General features: G+C 46.6%; 1 long non-coding RNA gene across 1 annotated transcript; it reads left to right on the forward strand.

The window, feature by feature from the left end:
* The first annotated feature begins 1,832 nt into the window (after positions 1–1,832).
* LOC145862991 (uncharacterized) lies at positions 1,833–15,624 on the forward strand. Its single transcript, XR_014382300.1, has 2 exons — positions 1,833–7,228; positions 8,458–15,624. It is a non-coding gene; the product is annotated as an uncharacterized LOC145862991 (long non-coding RNA).
* Positions 15,625–19,768: the final 4,144 nt, after the last annotated feature.

The following is a 19,768-nucleotide window of genomic DNA, read 5'->3' on the forward strand; positions in this document are numbered from 1 at the left end:
TGAGCAATGACACCGCAGCGCCAGTATCCAGCAGCAAAGGCAAACCCACCTCACCCAGCTGCACAGTGCATGTCCTGAATGACGCATGGTTGGTGGAGACAGTTCGAATTTCTGTGCAGTTGAAATGGTCTAGAACCGCCACTGATCACACTGATCACACTGCATGTATTTATTCTTTGTCTTTGTGTAAAATTGTATTTGTTACGTGTTTCGTGTGTACGCGCCAGGCTGGGTTTTTTCCCGTTATTTCCGTGGTATTTCACGAAGGTTGTTTATTGTAACATTTGCTCATTTTTTTGTGACTGTTTCGCGCCTTGCACTTTATCCTTTGGCTGGAGGTTTTGATGCAGTGGCGTTTGTCTGTTTTATTGCCTCTGCCCAAATAAAGTGTGTGCCTGTTCACAACTCTCTGCTCTCCTGCACCTGACTTCTCCACCAGTAGTGCTCACCGTGACAGTATGGAGCGATTTAATTGCAAACAAAAATTGTATTTGAATTCCATAATTTTGAATTAATATTAAGATTTTATCATTGAATTTACAAATTGAACTTGTATTTCGTGATTTGAAACGGAATCAAATTAATATTGTATTCAGTAAAAAAAATCTATTTCAGTTTAATTCCATTTTCAAATTCAATATTTATATATTAGTTTTGATATGGTAAACATTGCATTCATTTTCTGCATTTAACTTCTCAGATGCATTTAGATTCAGTTTTCAAATGTAGTTATCTAAATTCAGATTAAAAACCTAAAAACAACATCCTGGTACTTTGCCAGCCAGGAAAGCTACCGGAGAACAGATAGAATCAAATGCTGTCTGGTAAACAGAAGCTAGCGGTAGGTATGGTTTCTGAAGCCAATGTGGCATGTAGAATTTATTTTCTTTGTATGAATATGGCTCTAGGATTTTAGATCCAACTTCAGCAGCACCATTGTAAAGGATATCACGCTGCGAGTAACGCTTCCTCCTGATTCAACTAATATCAAGACTCAAACTCAGGACCTCTGCCTCGCAAACATGTGACCTCTTTCCTGAAGCAATCCAACCCATCGTGCTATTGAAAAATGCCAGTTTCAATTGTGCAAGGGGCAACACTTCAGGCTGAGGATTGAGTTTCACAGATTCCCATCGATTACACCAGGGGTAGTCAACTAGCTGAATTATTAGCATTCTTTTGACTAAAAACTACACTCAAAACTTTGGGGGGCCCCAAAAAATTACTTACAGACTGGTTTTGGCCACAAGTCTTCAAGATCCAGCAAGGTTACTTATCAAGAGAGCATGGTTTGGTAATCTAGTTTGACATGCTTTAGTTTGTGTTAGATATGTTAGTTTCAAGTCTCCGGCAAGGGTAGTCATTGTAAGGGTAACATGTGACTGACTGGGTTATGACTGTGTTAGCCTGCTAAGCTAAAGTACAGGCATTGGTCCTGTTACTTGGATGGGTCTCTTCAAGGAGGTCAAAGGGGGGTGATGTGTAACACAGGTAGTTCAGTGACCGCGCTTGCGTAATGAGTAGTCCGTGTGGTCCTCTGTAGCTCAGTTGGTAGAGCATTACGCTTGCAACACCAGGAAAGTGGGTTTGATTCCCTGCACCACTCATATGTGAAATGTATGCATGCATAAGTCGCTTTGGATAAGAGTATCTGCTTAATGGCATATATTATTATGAGCAACTTGGAAAGTTGAATTGGCTGTCTGACACACAGGAGACGTGGGTTAGAACCCCATCAGTCAAACTAACACCTGTCTTCAGGTCACAGACAAGGTTGCTCATCAAATTCATGGATCACCAGACCACCTCGGTTGCACTCTCATTACATGGGTTGCGCAAATCCTTCACCTTCTGTTTGCCACGAAAGGGTTGTTGCTGTTGTGCAGTAGGCCTGATTTTGAACCCAGTCAGTTACATTGGTGCCGTAATCTCAAATCGCAATATTTACCATATTGAAGCTGAATATAAATATTGAATTTCAAAATTGAACTACATTTAAATTTAATTTCAAAACTGAATGCAATTTTCATTCGATTCAGTTTCAAATCATGAAATATAAGTTACATTTGTGAATTCAATTATTACGTTTGTGCATTACAAATTCAAAAATATCTAATTCAAATTCAATGTTTTAATTCAAAATGATTGAATTCAAATAAATGTTCTGTTGGCACGGAAATCGCGCCATACAACTGCCATGTCTGACTGGGAGTCAGATGGAACACATCAATGTGAATCCTGGGTCTTAGTGCTGGGTTGGAGGAGAAGGGGACCAAAATATGGTTGTTGATGTATAGTAGGAAATGCTAGCTTTGTATTATATAACAAGTAGGGGTTTCCTGGAAAGAGGGGAAAAGTGCTAATATTGGTTTGAAATTTTACAAATCTCTGAGGACAGTCTTCATCATTCTCTCTCTCTGTTTTCTAACTGCTTGGTCCTCAAATTACAGACAAGCACACACACACACACACACACCAAATGGATCTTACAGTGCTGCGTAGACTACCGCAACTACTACTGAATCTACAATGACTCTTTGCCTTTGTTGCCCCACTATAACTAATAATTAACAACTGATGAATAATTTACAGTGCAATATAATTTACAGCACAAATAACTGCACTTTATCTTCTCTCTAATATTATACAGTCAACACTATCTGCCCTTTGTATGGTACCTATACCTTACTGAGCATAACTAATGACAGGTCACTGCTTTCAAATCAACCAGAAGTCATTCACCTTTGCATATTTTGAATGGATACAAAGTACACAGCGGCATGACAGGGAATCAACACTCAGTTCAAGAGTGCAAAAAGCAGGAAAACACCATGTTCAGTTCAATCGAGTACAGGCTTAACTGAGTGAACAATAACAGAGTAGAAGAAACAAGAGGCTATGCTCATGATGATACGTTTGTATTCATTAGAAAGGTTTGTGGTCATAAAAACATAGGTGCTGGGCTAATAAAGAATACTAGCATAGAACAAGAAGGCCCGCACACTGTTAAAGCTCCCAATTCACCGCCTTATTGACAACGTTTCGATCCGAACGGATCTTTGTCATGTCAAACACACTGAGTGTTAACATCCCAAAATATTGCAGCGACCCGCACAGACAGCTGTGGGTTATGTGTTATGCTGTTAGTTGGTTGTGTTGTACTTACCAGTACTCAGTGTTCGCGGGGTCCGACATACCAATCAGCCTGCTATCTGCCAATCACAGGAATGCCTGGATTGTTCTGATGCTGGGCATCCTGGTGGTTGATGTAGTGGTGGGGAGGGTTGGCAGGGGGATGGAGCATTGCAAGTTAAGACCGTTTAGCCATTGTTCTCTCTCTTACGTCTGGTCTTCACAAGAGAAGGTCACGGTTGTTTTATACGGGTATCTTTCATTTATTTGGCTCACTCAGAAGTAAAAATGTAGATAAAAGTTAGCCAGCTAGCTAGCTGACTACCGTGGCTAGCTAACGTATGTGACAACGGTGGTTGAAAATTCTTCGAGGGAATCCTGTCACACCCTGATCTGTTTCACCTGTCTTTGTGATTGCCTCCACCCCCCTCCAGGTGTCACCCATCTTCCCCATTATCCCCTGTATATTTATACCTGTGTTTTCTGTTTGTCTGTTGCCAGTTCGTCTTGTTTTTCAAGTCAACCAGCATTTTTGTTCTCAGCTCCTGCTTTTCCAGTCTCTCTTATTCTCGCCCTCCTGGTTTTGACCCTTGCCTGTCCTGACGCTGAGGTGCCTGCCTGACCACTCTGCCTGACCCTGAGGCTGCCTGCCGACCTGTACCTTTGCCCCACCTCTCGATTATTGACCTCTTCCTACCCTGACCCTGAGCCTGCCTGCCGTCCATTGCCCCACCTCTGGTCACTAATCCCTTCCTTCCTTGACCTGTCTATTGCCTGCCCCTGTTGCATTATTAACCCATTGTTAATTCGACGTGTCTGCATCTGGATCTTACCTTCATACCGGATAAAGTGAAGGTGGAGGTAGGGGACAATTATGGCCAAGGAGGTGTGTGTGCATGGACATCGGAGGATCTGGCTGAGGAGATCACCAGGGCATTGGAGCACAGAGGCCGCTTGAGGGAGACCGCTAGAATGATGGCAGCTGAAGCGGGCATGAGTGCTTTGTCGATTGTGCTTAGTGCGGATTCTGGTGGGCGGACCGACGGGATTACGTCGACGCTGCGGGACGAGTAATCTGGGGCTCAGGATGTAAACAAACATGGCGACGCCCAGTTCCCAATTGCGTCCATATCTGTTAAGACCCTGAAGTACTCCGGTAAGGCGGATTGGGAAGCTTTTCATTCTCAGCTTGAACTGGTAGCTCATTTTGGGGGGTGGTCGAATGAAGATAGTCAACTGCAGTGCCCTTTGTGCCTCACGGATAATGTTCTGTCCTGTATGAAATTGATTAGCCCTGAGGACAGACGTGATTATGGGGCTTTAGTGCGAGCACTAAGGAAGGTCTTTGGACAGTGTTTTCAGCCCAGGTTGCTGTGCTCCGAACTGAGTAATAGACGCAGGCAGCCTGGAGAGCCACTACAGGTGCTAGCTAATGACATTGAGAGTTTCTCTCGGCAAGCATATCCTCACAAGCCCCCCTCCGTGCAGAGCGAGCTAGCATGAGACCAGTTCAAACTTGCACTCTCTCCTGCGGAGCTGCGCATACAGAGCCATCTGGCTCATCCTGAGTCAATGCAGATAGCCTTGGAGAGGGAGCTCGTGTGGGCTGGGGCTTCAGTTGGGGCTTCGGTGGGGGTGCAGGGAGACAGACCCAATGTGCAGGCTGGGGGGCAGAGCAGACCAGAGCCAGAAGAGCATAAATGGGTAGCAGAAATTACTGAACCCATTCGTGCTGTGTCGCTACAGGCAACAGGAAACACATGCCCTGGTCCCAGGGTCTGCTGGGGGTGTGGCCAGCCAGCCCATCTGCGCCGGGATTGCCCCATGTCCCCTAGAACTCAAGGAAACGGCTCGGGTCCGCATAACGGGGCAGTGCGAACCCCTGGCTCTCTTTCCCAACCACCACCATCTTCAGGAGGAGCCCACTGACACGGACCAGGGAGCAAATCTCCCCCAGAAGCAGACGAGGGCAAGCGTATGGAGCCTGTTGTGGTGGGCCGGACCTGTGTTGGGGACTTTTGTCATGTCCCTGTCAATGTGGAGGGGGTGCCCTGCTCTGCCCTGGTGGACACTGGGTCCACAGTAACCCTAGTGAGGCCAGATATAGTGCTAGGTTGGACTCAGTTTGAGCCCACAACTTTGCTGCTCCGCACAGTCACAGGTGAGCTGGCACCCACGAAGGGTGGGAATAATGACTCTGACAGTAGGGGGCAGGACTGTGCCTCATCCTGTGTGGGACCCTTGTATCCTGGTGTTGGACTTTCTTAGGAGCACAGGCTGCCAGTTAGACCTGTAGACAGGCGGCTGAATGAGGTAACCAGGAAGGACTCAAACCCCATGTCACATATCGATGAGTCGCTGGACCTGGTTAAGGGGTCCTCCTGGTTCTCCTCACTAGACCTCCGCAGTGGCTACTGGCAGGTGCCCCTATCCCCAGAGGCCAGAGCCAAAACTGCCTTCTCCACTAACAGAGGACACTGGCAGTTCAAGGTCCTGTGCTTCGGGCCTGTGCAACGCTCCAGCTACTTTTGAGCGTTTGATGGACAGGGTGCTGGATGGCATCCTCTGACAGGAGTGTCTGGTATACCTCAACAACATCCTGGCCCAGTGTAGCTCCTTCCAGTCAGCCCTGGGGGTGCTAAGGCGTGCTCTGGAGAGGGTGGCTGGCGCAGGCCTGAAGTTCCACCCCAAGAAGTGCCACTTCATGAGGAGAGATGTGTCCTTCTTGGGCCACCGAGTGGGGAAGGAGGGTATCAGCACCATGGGCGACAAGGTGGGGGTTGTCCGAGACTGGCCCACACCCACCAACCAGCATCAGCTGAAGAGCTTCTTGGGCCTGATCTCATACTACAGGAGGTTTGTACGGGGCTTCTCAAACACACACACACAAATACAACATGGATCTTACAGTGCTGCGTAGACTACCGCCACTACTACTGAATCTACAATGTTTCTTTGTCTTTGTTGCCCCACTATAACTAATAATTAACAACTAATGAATAATGTACAGTGCAATATAATTTACAGCACAAATAACTGCACTTTATCTTCTCTCTAATATTATACAGTCAACACTATCTGCCCTTTGTATGGTACCTATACCTTACTGAGCATAACTAATGACAGGTCACTGCTTTCAAATCAACCAGAAGTCATTCACCTTGGCATATTTTGAATGGATACACAGTACACAGCGGCATGACAGGGAATCAACACTCAGTTCAAGAGTGCAAAAAGCAGGAAAACACCATGTACAGTTCAATCGAGTACAGGCTTAACTGAGTGAACAATAAAGAGTAGAAGAAACAGTAGAAGAGGCTTTTTCCCCCAAGACGGCATAGCAGTGCAGACATGGTTTGTTGTCCTCTCGTTTACTTTTTTATTTTGTCTTTTTTGTATATATTCCAATTTATTTTTCAAACTCTTTTTCCATTTTTCAATTAAATATACCTTCTGGTAACCCGCCTCACTCAATGTGACACGGATCCGCTATTTTCTTTAGACCTTATAGCCAAAACTTTCATCGGAAGCTAGCCTGCTAATTAGCTACTAGCTATTTAGTCATTGTTAGCCACTGCTAGAGGCCTTTACCCTCTGCTCAGGCACCAGCCTTTTTTTAGCCTGGATAATACCTGCCAGCCTCGGACTGTTTTTCTCCACTACAACACCGGATTCCTGCCGTTAACCCTGGACCATTACTCCTGATCATCACAGCTAGCTAGCTGCCACTGAGTGACCCAGCCCCGACGCTAGCCCTGAGCCAGGCGCATCTCCCGGCTAGCAAACGAACTTACCACAACTACAATACCTCTTTCGCCATCTGGCCCGGTCCCTTCGTCGACACGGCGCCCCGCCGCACCACCATGACTGGTCCACAGACGTAATTCCATCCGCTGTGCCTTCAACCGGCCTTTGCCGGACGTCAGAGCAGACGCTTCTACTTACCCCGGCCAGCTAACTTTAAACGCCGTGTCTCCCGCGTGCTAGCATAGGAACGACTACCCCGCGGCTTCCCTGTTCCATCTATTGCTGTACACTGGACCCTATGATCACTTGGCTACATAGCTGATGCCTGCTGGACTGTTCATTTATCACGGTATTCCACTTTGTTTACCTTTGTTTATCTGTCGGCCCTAGCCCCGAACTCAGGCCCTGTGTGTAGTTAACCGACCCTCTCTGCCCATTCATCGCCATTTTACCTGTTGTTGTTGTCTTAGCTGATTAGCTGTTGTTGTCTTACCCGTTGTTGTCTTAGCTATCTCTCCCAATCAACACCTGTGATTGCTTTATGTCTCTCTCAAATGTCAATATGCCTTGTATACTGTTGTTTAGGATAGTTATCCCTGTTTTAGTTTACTGCGGAGCCCCTAGTCCCACTGTACATGCCTCAGATACCTCCTTTGTCCCACCTCCCACACATGCGGTGACCTCACCCAGTATAACCAGCGTGTACAGAGATGCAACCTCTCTTATCATCACTCAGTGCCTGGGCTTACCTCCACTGTACCCGCACTCCACCATACCCGTCTGCACATTATGCCCTGAATCTATTCTACCACACCCAGAAATCTGCTCCTTTTATTCTCTATCCCCAACGCACTTGACGACCAGTTTTGCTATCCTTTAGCCGTACCCTCACCATACTAATCCTCTGTTCCTCGGGTGATGTGGAGGCTAACCCAGGCCCTGCGTGTCCTCAGGCACTCATTTGTTGACTTCTATAATCGAAAAAGCCTTGATTTCATGCATGTTAACATCAGAAGCCTCCTCCCTATGTTTGTTTTACTCACTGCTTTAGCACACTCCGCCAACCCTGATGTCCTTGCCGTGTCTGAATCCTGGCTTAGGAAGGCCACCAAAAATTCGGAGATTTCCATACCTAACTACAACATTTTCCATCAAGATAGAACTGCCAAAGGGGGAGGAGTTGCAATCTACGGCAGAGATAGCTTGCAAAGTTCTGTCATACTTTCCAGGTCTATGCCCAAACAATTCGAGCTTCTAATAAAAAAATTCATCTCTCCAGAAATAAGTCTCACTGTTGCCGCCTGTTATAGACCCCCCTCAGCTCCCAGCTGTGCCCTGGACACCATATGTGAATTGATTGCCCCCCATCTATCTTCAGAGTTCATTCTGTTAGGTGACCTAAACTGGGATATGCTTAACACCCCAGCAGTCCTACAATCTAAGCTAGATGCCCTCAATCTCACACAAATTGTCAAGGAAACCACCAGGTACAACACTAAATCCGTAAACATGGGCACCCTCATAGATATTATCCTGACCAACTTGCCCTCTAAATACACCTCTGCTGTTTTCAATCAGGATCTCAGCGATCGCTGCCTCATTGCCTGCATCCGCTATGGGTCCTCGGTCAAACGACCACCCCTCATCATTATCAAACACTCCCTAAAACACTTCTGCGAGCAGGACCTGGCCCAGGTTTCCTGGAAGGATATTGACCTCATCCCATCAGTCGAGGATGCCTAGTCGTTCTTTAAAGGTAATTTCCTCACCATCTTAAATAAGCATGCCCCTTTCAAAAAAAATTGAACTAAGACCAGATATAGCCCTTGGTTCACTCCAGACCTGACTGCCCTTGACCAGCACAAAAACATCCTGTGGTGGACTGCAATAGCATCGAATAGTGCCCGCGATATGCAACTGTTCAGGGAAGTCAGGAACCAATACACACAGTCAGTCAGGAAGGCAAAGGCTATCTTTTTCAAACAAAAATGTGCATCCTGTAGCTCTAACTCCAAAAAGTTTTGGGACACTGTAAAGTCCATAGAGAACAAGAGCACCTCCTCCCAGCTGCCCACTGCACTGAGGCTAGGTAACACGGTCACCACCGATAAATGCATGATAATCGAAAATTTCAATAAGCATTTCTCTACAGCTGGCCATGCTTTCCTCCTGGCTACCCCAACCCCGGCCAACAGCTCCGCACCCCCCGCAGCTACTTGCCCGAGCCTCCCCAGCTTCTCCTTCACCCACATCCAGATAGCAGATATTCTGAAAGAGCTGCAAAACCTGGACCCGTACAAATCAGCTGGGCTAGACAATCTGGACCCCCTCTTTCTAAAATTATCCGCCTCCATTGTTGCAACCCCTATTACCAGTCTGTTCAACCTCTCTTTCGTATCGTCCGAGATCCCTAAAGATTGGAAAGCTGCCGCAGTCATCCCCCTCTTCAAAGGGGGTGACACTCTAGACCCAAACTGTTACAGACCTATATCCATCCTGCCCTGCCTTTCTAAAGTCTTCGAAAGCCAAGTTAATAAACAGATCACTGACAATTTTGAATCCCACCGTACCTTCTCCGCTGTGCAATCCGGTTTCTGAGCTGGTCATGGGTGCACCTCAGCCACGCTCAAGGTACTAAACGATATCATAACCGCCATCGATAAAAGACAGTCCTGTGCAGCCGTCTTCATGGATCTGGCCAAGGCTTTCGACTCTGTCAATCACCGTATTCTTATTGGCAGACTCAATAGCCTTGGTTTCTCAAATGACTGCCTCGCCTGGTTCACCAACAGCTTCGCAGACAGAGTTCAGTGTGTCAAATCGAAGGGCCTATTGTCTAGACCTCTGGCAGTCTCTATGGGGGTGCCACAGGGTTCAATTCTCAGGCCAACTCTTTTCTCTGTATATATCAACGATGTCGCTCTTGCTGCTGGTGATTCCCTGATCCACCTCTACGCAGACGACACCATTCTGTATACATCTGGCCCTTCTTTGGACACTGTGTTAACTAACCTCCAAACGAGCTTCAATGCCATACAACACTCCTTCCGTGGCCTCCAACTGCTCTTAAACGCTAGTAAAACCAAATGCATGCTTTAACCGTTCGCTGCCCGCACCCGCCCGCCCGACTCGCATCACTACTCTGGACGGCTCTGACCTAGAATACGTGGACAACTACAAATACCTAGGTGTCTGGCTAGACTGTAAACTCTCCTTCCAGACTCATATCAAACATCTCCAATCCAAAAGCAAATCTAGAATCAGCTTTCTATTTCGCAACAAAGCCTCCTTCACTCATGCCGCCAAACTTACCCTAGTAAAATGACTATCCTACCGATCCTCGACTTCAGCGACGTCATCTACAAAATAGCTTCCAATACTCTACTCAGCAAATTGGATGTAGTCTATCACAGTGCCATCCGTTTTGTTACCGAAGCGCCTTATACCACCCACCACTGCGACCTGTATGCTCTAGTCGGCTGGCCCTCGCTACATATTCGTTGCCAGACCCACTGGCTCCAGGTCATCTATAAGTCTATGCTATGTAAAGCTCCGCCTTATCTCAGCTCACTTGTCACGATAACAACACCCACCCGTAGCATGTGCTCCAGCAGGTATATCTCACTGGTCATCCCCAAAGCCAACACCTGATTTGGCCGCCTTTCCTTCCAGTTCTCTGCTGCCAGTGACTGGAACGAATTGCAAAAATCGCCGAAGCTGGAGACTTACATTTCCCTCACTAACTTTAAACATCAGCTATCCGATCGCTGCAGCTGTACATAGTCCATCTGTAAATAGCCCACCCAATCTACCTACCTCATCCCACATATTGTTTTTATTTACTTTGCTGCTCTTTTGCAAACCAGTATCACTCCTTACACACCATCTGCTCATCATCATCTGCTCATCTATCACTCATGATAATCTGCTAAATTGTAATTACTTTGCTATTATGGCCTATTTATTGCCTTACCTCCTCATGCCATTTGCACACACTGTATATAGACTTTATTTTTTTCTATTGTGTTATTGACTGTACGCTTGTTTATTCCATGTGTAACTCTGTGTTGTTGTTTCTGTCGCACTGCTTTGCTTTATCTTGGCCACGATGCAGTTGTAAATGAGAACTTGTTCTCAACTAGCTTACCTGGTTAAATATTGGTGAAATAAAAAATGCTCATGATGATACGTTTGTATTCATTAGAAAGGTTTGTGGTCATACGCACATCCTTAAAAACATAGGTGCTGGGCTAATAAAGAATACTAGTATAGAACAAGCAGGCCCGCACAGTGTTAAAGCTCCCAATTCACCGCCTTATTGAAAAGTTTTGATCCGAAATGGATCTTCGTCAGGTCAAACACACTAAGTGTTCGCATCCCAAAATATTGTAGCGACCCGCACAGACAGCTGTGTTATGTGTTATGCTGTTAGTTGGTTGTGTTGTACTTACCAGTACTCAGTGTTCGCGGGGTCCGACATACCAATCAACCTGCTATCTGCCAATCATGTGGATGCCTGGACTGTTCTGATGGGGCAGGGGGGGGTTTGCAGGGGGATGGATCATTGCAAGTTAAGACCGTTTAGCCATTGTTCTCTCTCTTACGTCTGGTCTTCACAAGAGGTCACAGTTGTTTTATACGGGTATCTTTCATTTGGCTCAATTCTCAGTCTGGACAATTGTTCCTTTATGATCTATCTAGGTCATTACATTGGTGTCAGAAGTAAAAACGTAGATAAAAGTTAGCCAGCTAGCTAGCTGACTACCGTGGCTAGCTAACGTACGTGAGAACGGGGGTTGAAAATGCTTCGAGGGAATCCGGTCACACCCTGATCTGTTTCACCTGTCTTTGTGATTGCGTCCACCCCCTCCAGGTGTCACCCATCTTCCCCATTATCCCCTGTATATTTATACCTGTGTTTTCTGTTTGTCTGTTGCCAGTTCGTCTTGTTTTTCAAGTCAACCAGCATTTTTGTTCTCAGCTCCTGCTTTTCCAGTCTCTCTTATTCTCGCCCTCCTGGTTTTGACCCTTGCCTGTCCTGACACTGAGGCGCCTGCCTGACCACTCTGCCTGCCCCTGAGCCTGCCTGCCAACCTCTACCTTTGCCCCACCTCTCGATTATTGACCTCTTCCAACTCACTGCCTTCCTGAAGACAAACAATGTATACGAAATGCTTCAGTCTGGTTTTAGACCCCATCATAGCACTGAGATTTTCTGTCCAAAAATGACGCAGAAAAATTAATCCATGCTTTTGTTACTTCTAGGCTGGACTACTGCAATGCTCTACTTTCCGGCTACCCGGATAAAGCACTAAATAAACTTCAGTTAGTGCTAAATACGGCTGCTAGAATCCTGACTAGAACCAAAAAATTTGATCATATTACTCCAGTGCTAGCCTCCCTACACTGGCTTCTTGTTAAGGCAAGGGCTGATTTCAAGGTTTTACTGCTAACCTACAAAGCATTACATGGGCTTGCTCCTACTTATCTTTCCGATTTGGTCCTGCCCTACATACCTACATGTACGCTACGGTCACAAGACGCAGGCCTCCTAATTGTCCCTAGAATTTCTAAGCAAACGGCTGGAGGTAGGGCTTTCTCCTATAGAGCTCCATTTTTATGGAATGGTCTGCCTACCAATGTGAGAGACGCAGACTCAGTCTCAACCTTTAAGTCTTTACTGAAGACTTATCTCTTCAGTAGGTCCTATGATTAAGTATAGTCTGGCCCAGGAGTGTGAAGGTGAACGGAAAGGCTGGAGCAACGAACCGCCCTTGCTGTCTCTGCCTTGCCGGTTCCCCTCTTTCCACTGGGATTCTCTGCCTCTAACCCTTCTACAGGGGCTGAGTCACTGGCCTACTGGTGTTCTTCCATGCCGTCCATGGGAGGGGTGCGTCACTTGAGTGGGTTGAGTCACTGACGTGGTCTTCCTGTCTGGGTTGGCGCCCCCCCCTTGGGTTGTGCCATGGCGGAGATCGTTGTGGGCTATACTCGGCCTTGTCTTTGGACGGTAAGTTGGTGGTTGGAGACATCCCTCTAGTGGTGTGGGGGCTGTGCTTTGGCAAAGTGGGTGGGGTTATATCCTGCCTGTTTGGCCCTGTCCGGGGGTATCATCGGATGGGGCCACAGTGTCTTCTGATCCCTCCTGTCTCAGCCTCCAGTATTTATGCTGCAGTAGTTTATGTGTCGGGGGGCTAGGGTCAGTCTGTTACATCTGAAGTATTTCTCTTGTCTTATCCGGTGTCCTGTGTGTATTTAAATATGCTCTCTCTAATTCTCTCTTTCTCTCTTTCTGTCTTTCTCTCGGAGGACCTGAGCCCTAGGACCATGCCTCAGGACTACCTGGTATGATGACTCCTTGCTGTCCCCAGTCCACCTGGCCGTGCTGCTGCTCCAGTTTCAACTGTTCTGCCTGCGGCTATGGAACCCTGACCTGTTCACCGGACGTGCTTGTTGCACCCTCGACAACTACTATGATTATTATTATTTGACCATGCTGGTCATTTATGAACATTTTAACATTTTAACATCTTGACTATGTTCTGTTATAATATCCACCCTGCACAGCCAGAAGAGGACTGGCCACCCCTCATAGCCTGGTTCCTCTCTAGGTTTCTTCCTAGGTTTTTGGCCTTTCTAGGGAGTTTTTCCTAGGGAGTTTTTCCTAGCCACCGTGCTTCTTTCACATGCTTTGCTTGCTGTTTGGGGTTTTAGGCTGGGTTTCTGTACAGCACTTTGAGAATATCAGCTGATGTACGAAGGGCTATATAAAAATAAATTTGATTTGATTCCTACCCTGAGCCTGCCTGCCGTCCATTGCCCCACCTCTGGTTTACTGACCCCTGTCTGCCTTGACCTGTCTATTGCCTGCCCCTGTTGGATTATTAAACCATTGTTAATTCGACGTGTCTGCATCTGGATCTTACCTTCATACCGGATAAATCCTAAAGTGAAGGTGGAGGTAGGGGACAATTATGGCCAAGGAAGTGCGTGTGCATGGATGTCGGAGGATCTGGCTGAGGAGAACACCAGGGCATTGGAGCACAGAGGCCGCTTGAGGGAGACCGCTAGATTGATGGCGGCTGAAGCGGGCATGAGTGCTTTGTCGATTGTGCTTAGTGCAGATTCTGGTGGGCGGACTGAAGGGGTGACGTCGACGCTGCGGGACGAGGAATCTGGGGCTCAGGATGTGAACAAACATGGCGGCGCCCAGTTCCCGATTGCGTCCATATCTATTAAGACCCTGAAGTACTCCGGTAAGGCGGATTGGGAAGCTTTTCATTCTCAGCTTGAACTGGTAGCTCATTTTGGGGGGTGGTCGAATGAAGATAGTCAACTGCAGTGCCCTTTGGGGCTTCGGTGGGAGTGCAGGGAGACAGACCCACTGTGCGGGCTGGGGGGCAGAGCAGCCCAGAAAAGCATGCATGGGTGGCTGGAATTACTGAACTCATTCGTGCTGTGTCGTTACAGGCTGCACGAAACACATGCCCTGGTCCCAGGGTCTGCTGGGGATGTGGCCAGCCCATCTGCGCCGGGATTGCCCCATGTCCCCCAGAGCTCAAGGAAACGGCTCGTGGTCTGCATAACGGGGCAATGTGAACCCCTGGCTCTCTTTCCCAACCACCACATTTTCAGGAGGAGCCCACTGACATGGACCAGGGAGCAAATCTCCCCCAGAAGCAGACGAGGGCAAGCGTATGGAGCCTGTTGTGGTGGGCCGGACCTGTGTTGGGGACTTTTGTCATGTCCCTGTCACTGTGGAGGGGGTGCCCTGCTCTGCCCTGGTGGACACTGGGTCCACAGTAACCCTAGTGAGGCCAGGTATAGTGCTAGGTTGGACTCAGTTTGAGCCCACAACTTTGCTGCTCCGCACAGTCACAGGTGAGCTGGCACCCATGAAGGGTGGGAATAATGACTCTGACAGTAGGGGGCCGGGCTGTGCCTCATCCTGTGTGGGACCCTTGTATCCTGGTGTTGGACTTTCTTAGGAGCACAGGCTGCCAGTTAGACCTGTAGACAGGCGGCTGAATGAGGTAACCAGGAAGGACTCATACCCCAGCCAAAACTGCATTCTCCACTAACAGAGGACACTGGCAGTTCAAGGTCCTGTGCTTCGGGCCTGTGCAACGCTCCAGCTACTTTTGAGCGTTTGATGGACAGGGTGCTGGATGGCATCCTCTGACAGGAGTGTCTGGTATACCTCAACAACATCCTGGCCCAGGGCAGCTCCTTCCAGTCAGCCCTGGGGGCGCTAAGGCGTGTGCTGGAGAGGGTGGCTGCCTCAGGCCTGAAGCTCCACCCCGAAAAGTGCCACTTCATGAGGAGAGATGTGTCCTTCTTGGGCCACCGAGAGGGGAAGGAGGGTATCAGCACCATGGACGACAAGGTGGGGGCTGTCCTCGACTGGCCCACACCCACCAACCAGCATCAGCTGAAGAGCTTCCTGGGCCTGGCCTCGTACCATGCTCTAGTCGGCTGGCCCTCGCTACATATTCATCGCCAGACCCACTGGCTCCTGGTCATCTATAAGTCTATGCTAGGTAAAGCTCCGCCTTATCTCAGCTCACTGGTGGCAGGGGGATGGAGCATTGCAAGTTACGACCGTTTGCTCTCTTACGTCTGGTCTTCACAAGAGAAGGTTACGGTTGTTATATATGGGTATCTTTCATTTATTTGGAGTGGGCTACAGCCAAACAGTAGCCTGTGTGGAGTTGGGTTAATAAACTGTGAATTCGTAAACTCAAACCTCCGACTGGACAATTGTTCCTTTATGGTCTAGCCAGGTCATTACAATATACACATTTCACCTCACATAACCATTGCGGATAAGACGTATGGTGGGTGCAAAAAACATTTGGATATCTCTAATAATTAAATAAGAATGAGATGGGTACAGGTAATGGTTCCAGAAAATAATATAAATTTACAAAATGACCAAGTGGGTAACCTGGAAGGCAAGACAAATCAAAGTAAAGTAACATATTCAGGTAAGAAATGGTCTGATATCAAACTCGGTTCAGACCTCTTGGAGACATGGCACATAAACGGTGAATCCAATACAATGCTTTTAGTCTTTTAGTCATGTTCGATGCCAATGTATCTCAAAGAGCTAATGTTGTGATGAGCCTCCATGAAATGCACAGCCACAGGGTTTCTCTGGTCAAGGGTCCTGATAACACGTTCCTGTGTTCTGCTAACCTTGTTTTCAGAGCTCATTTTCTTTTTCCTTCATAGCATAGACCACAAATACACCTGATCAGGTATATCACATTAATCTTAATGGCCTTGCCCATAATAGGGTGATTGAATATTTTGCATTTGTTCGTGAAGTTACACTGTGCATCCGCCACATCTAGTTACCGTCCGGCACATTGTCTAGAAAGGTACTGCGTAGCACTGGTGGAAGATCAGACCTCATCACCATTTGACTGATGTTGGGGGCGCATCTGAAGACTACCCGCGGGTGTTCTTTAAACGTCTTTTGCACTTGTGGATCAGTGCTCAAGATGTATCAGTGTTTTTTTAATGATGTGGTTGAACTGTTTACCAAGTGGGGAGTACTGAAGGAAGCATTAAATGCGTTGGTCAGCAGGGCGGGGATGTTTGGGCGTGAGGCTGTCATCCTGGGGGATATTTTTATAACATTACCTTGCGTCATGCAGCCATTCCTCTGCGTAACCCCGCTGTCTGAAACGCTCATCCAGATGGTCGGTTTGTTTGACATAGGATTTGTAGTACACAGAGTGACTATGTATGCAACTGTATTGGCTAATGGGGAGGCTCTTTTTTATGGGTGTAGGGTAGAAGCTGTCTCCGCATAACAGGGAATTCCTCCCTCCATCCCTCTTAATCAATGTGAGGGTGAATTTCAAATGTTCACTGCTTGTTTTGATGAAGGAGTGGAATCGATTAAGTTTGTATTCATTCCCACTATGTCAGTAGAATAGGAAACAAAGTGAATTAGGTTATGCTTACTGGATGAAGTTAAATAAGCATTTGGACCAGCCTTCCCGATTGAACCTTCGTAAACTAAATTTCAATAGAGTACAGGATAAACCGAATGAACAATAAAGCCCTATGCGGGGCTGCTGGCATGGGAACCCTCCAAAAATATAATGTTACTTACCAGGGAGAATGGACACAACGAAACAACAATTGGATCTAAAGATTGAACACAATTATTAATTGCATTTACTAGACACTCTTATTCAGAGCGACTTGCAGTAGTGAGTGCATACATTTTCATATTTTTTCGTACTGGTCCCCCATGGGAATCGAACCCACAACCCTGCTCTACCAACTAAGCTACACGGGACTAATTAGATGTAAAATAGATATATGTGAAGAATAGAACAAAAGTGAGATTATGCTGTAATGGAAAGTATTATATACACATTTTCAATAAAGCATGACAGATGGTATACTTAGATGAAATTCTATGTATACATGTATGTAGAACCCAACCATGCATTATGTAATGCGATTTGTATTATAAAATTTGACGTTTCCTTTGCGTCGAACCCAGTCATGCATGCGATAATATGAAGCGATACCCTTACAAAAAAAGATTGCAGTTTTGAAACTGCAGTAAAAATGCAGTAACTGCAGTCAACTGTGGTAATGTGGACGCAGTAATTACAGAATAACAACTGCAGTTATACTGCACTCTGATTGCAATCTTTTTCATAAGGGTAGGGACACGTGCCAAATAGTGTCTGACCGAGTGCCGGTGTTGTGCCGAAAATCTCCCCCCTGCCAGAATTCTCCCCCTTGAGTCAAATACTTTCTGTGGCACACATCAGAGTCAAATACTTTCTATAGAACAAACTTCATGTCAGGATAGGCAAACTAAATTAATAATTAATGTATGTGTGTTATATTAAACATAGAGGAGGGAGTAAAATGTTGGAAAGCAATAAACAAACTATGGCTGAATTATTATCCTACACTTTCAAAAATACTAGTCGAATAAGACATGGGAGCGATGACGAATTTTGACAAAGAGATTTATTTATAGACTAATACAAATCAGTAGCGGATTTAGGTACGGGCGGCATCTTGAACCCACCCCCGGGTGCGGGCGCTGAAGGGGGGGGGGTTCGCCCAGGGCGCCATACAAGCTAGAACCATCATATACACTTGAAACAAATAGCCAAACCGAAAACTGCAGACAAAAATGCTTTCTGCTCCTAAGATCAGTGAAATTGTGTTCGCCTTCCAAGCCAGCAACCTGGGTTCTATTCCCCGCCCCGCCGTTCACTACAATATCATGACTTTATAAATCAAAAAATGGATGTAACAACTCCAGATTGACCCTTTAATAAGAGGCCAGTTTTTTGATGACATCACCGTTTTAGTGACATGCCATGCTGCGGGACTGCAGCTGGATGCGTCTATAAAAATGTAGTCTTTATTACAAGGAATGGTATTCTTCTTTTGGACATCTTCAGCATCTTACTGACATATCATCAGTAACCACATACGTCACTGAAAGGTGGTAGCATAATCATAATATTATTACTCTCCTTATGTTCGAAATAAATGTTTGTAACCTGTGTCGCTTCCTCCACTGTAACTGCCCCCCTACTGGGCTTGAACTAGCGGTCCTCTGATCGCAAACACATGTGATCGCCTGCCTTGCAAACAGACCAGGGGTGCATTCAGCAGTATGCAACGTTTTGGAACGACATCATCTGATAACAAGATATATGTAAGAATGATAACATTCAATCAATCTATACAGTTGCAATCAGAAAGTATCCAGACCCCTTGACCTTTTCCACATTTTGTTATGTGACAGCCTTATTCTAAAATGGATTAAATAAAATGTTTTCCTCATCAATCTACACACAATACCCCATAATGACAAAGCGAAAACAGGTTTTTACAAATGTATTTAATATAAAAAACATACATACCTCATTTGCATAAGTATTCAGACCCTTTGCTATGAGACTTGAAATTGAGCTCAGGGTCACCCTGTTTCAATTGATCATCCTTGAGATGTTTCTACAACTTGATTAATTTACCCCAGGTGGACCAAATTGATTGGACATGATATGGAAAGGCACACACCTGTCTATATAAGGTCCTACAGTTGACAGTGCATGTCAGAGCAAAAACCAAGCCACGAGGTCGAAGGAATTGTCCGTGGAGCTCCGAGACAGGGTTGTGTCGAGACACAGATCTGGGGAAGGGTACCAAAACATTTCTGCAGCATTGAAGGTCCCCAAGAACACAGTTGGCTCCATCATTCCTAAATGGAAGAAGTTTTGAACCAACAAGACACTTCCTAGAGCTGGCCACCAAGCCAAAATGAGCAATCGGGGGAGAAGGGCCTTAGTCAGGGACGTGACCAAGAACCCGATGGTGACTCTGACAGAGCTCCAGAGTTCCTCTGTGGAGATGGGGGAAACCTTCCAGAAGGACAACCATCTCTGCAGCCCTCCATCAATCAGGCCTTTATGGTAGAATGGCCAGACGGAAGCCACTCCTCAGTAAAAGACACATGACAGCTTGCTTGGTACTTGCCAAAAGGCACCTAAAGAACTTTCAGACCATGAGAAACACGATTCTCTGGTCTGATGAAACCAAGATTGAACTCTTTGGCCTGAATGCCAAGTGTCACGTCTGGAGGAAACCTGGCATCATCCCTACGGTGAAGAATGGTGGGGGCAGCATCGACTGTGGGGATGTTTTTCAGCGGCAGTTACCGGGAGACTAGTCAGGATCGAGGGAAAGATGAACGGAGCAAAGTACAGAGAGATCCTTAATGAAAACCTGCTCCAGAGCAGGTTCACCTTACAACAGGACAACAACCCTAAGCACACAGTCATGAAAACACATGTCATTCCTGAAGAAGACTCAAGGCTGTAATCACTGCCAAAAG

This window comes from Salmo salar, chromosome 23 (genome assembly GCF_965601325.2).
Source record: "Salmo salar chromosome 23, fSalSal1, whole genome shotgun sequence".
Classification (NCBI taxonomy): Eukaryota; Metazoa; Chordata; class Actinopteri; order Salmoniformes; family Salmonidae; genus Salmo; species Salmo salar.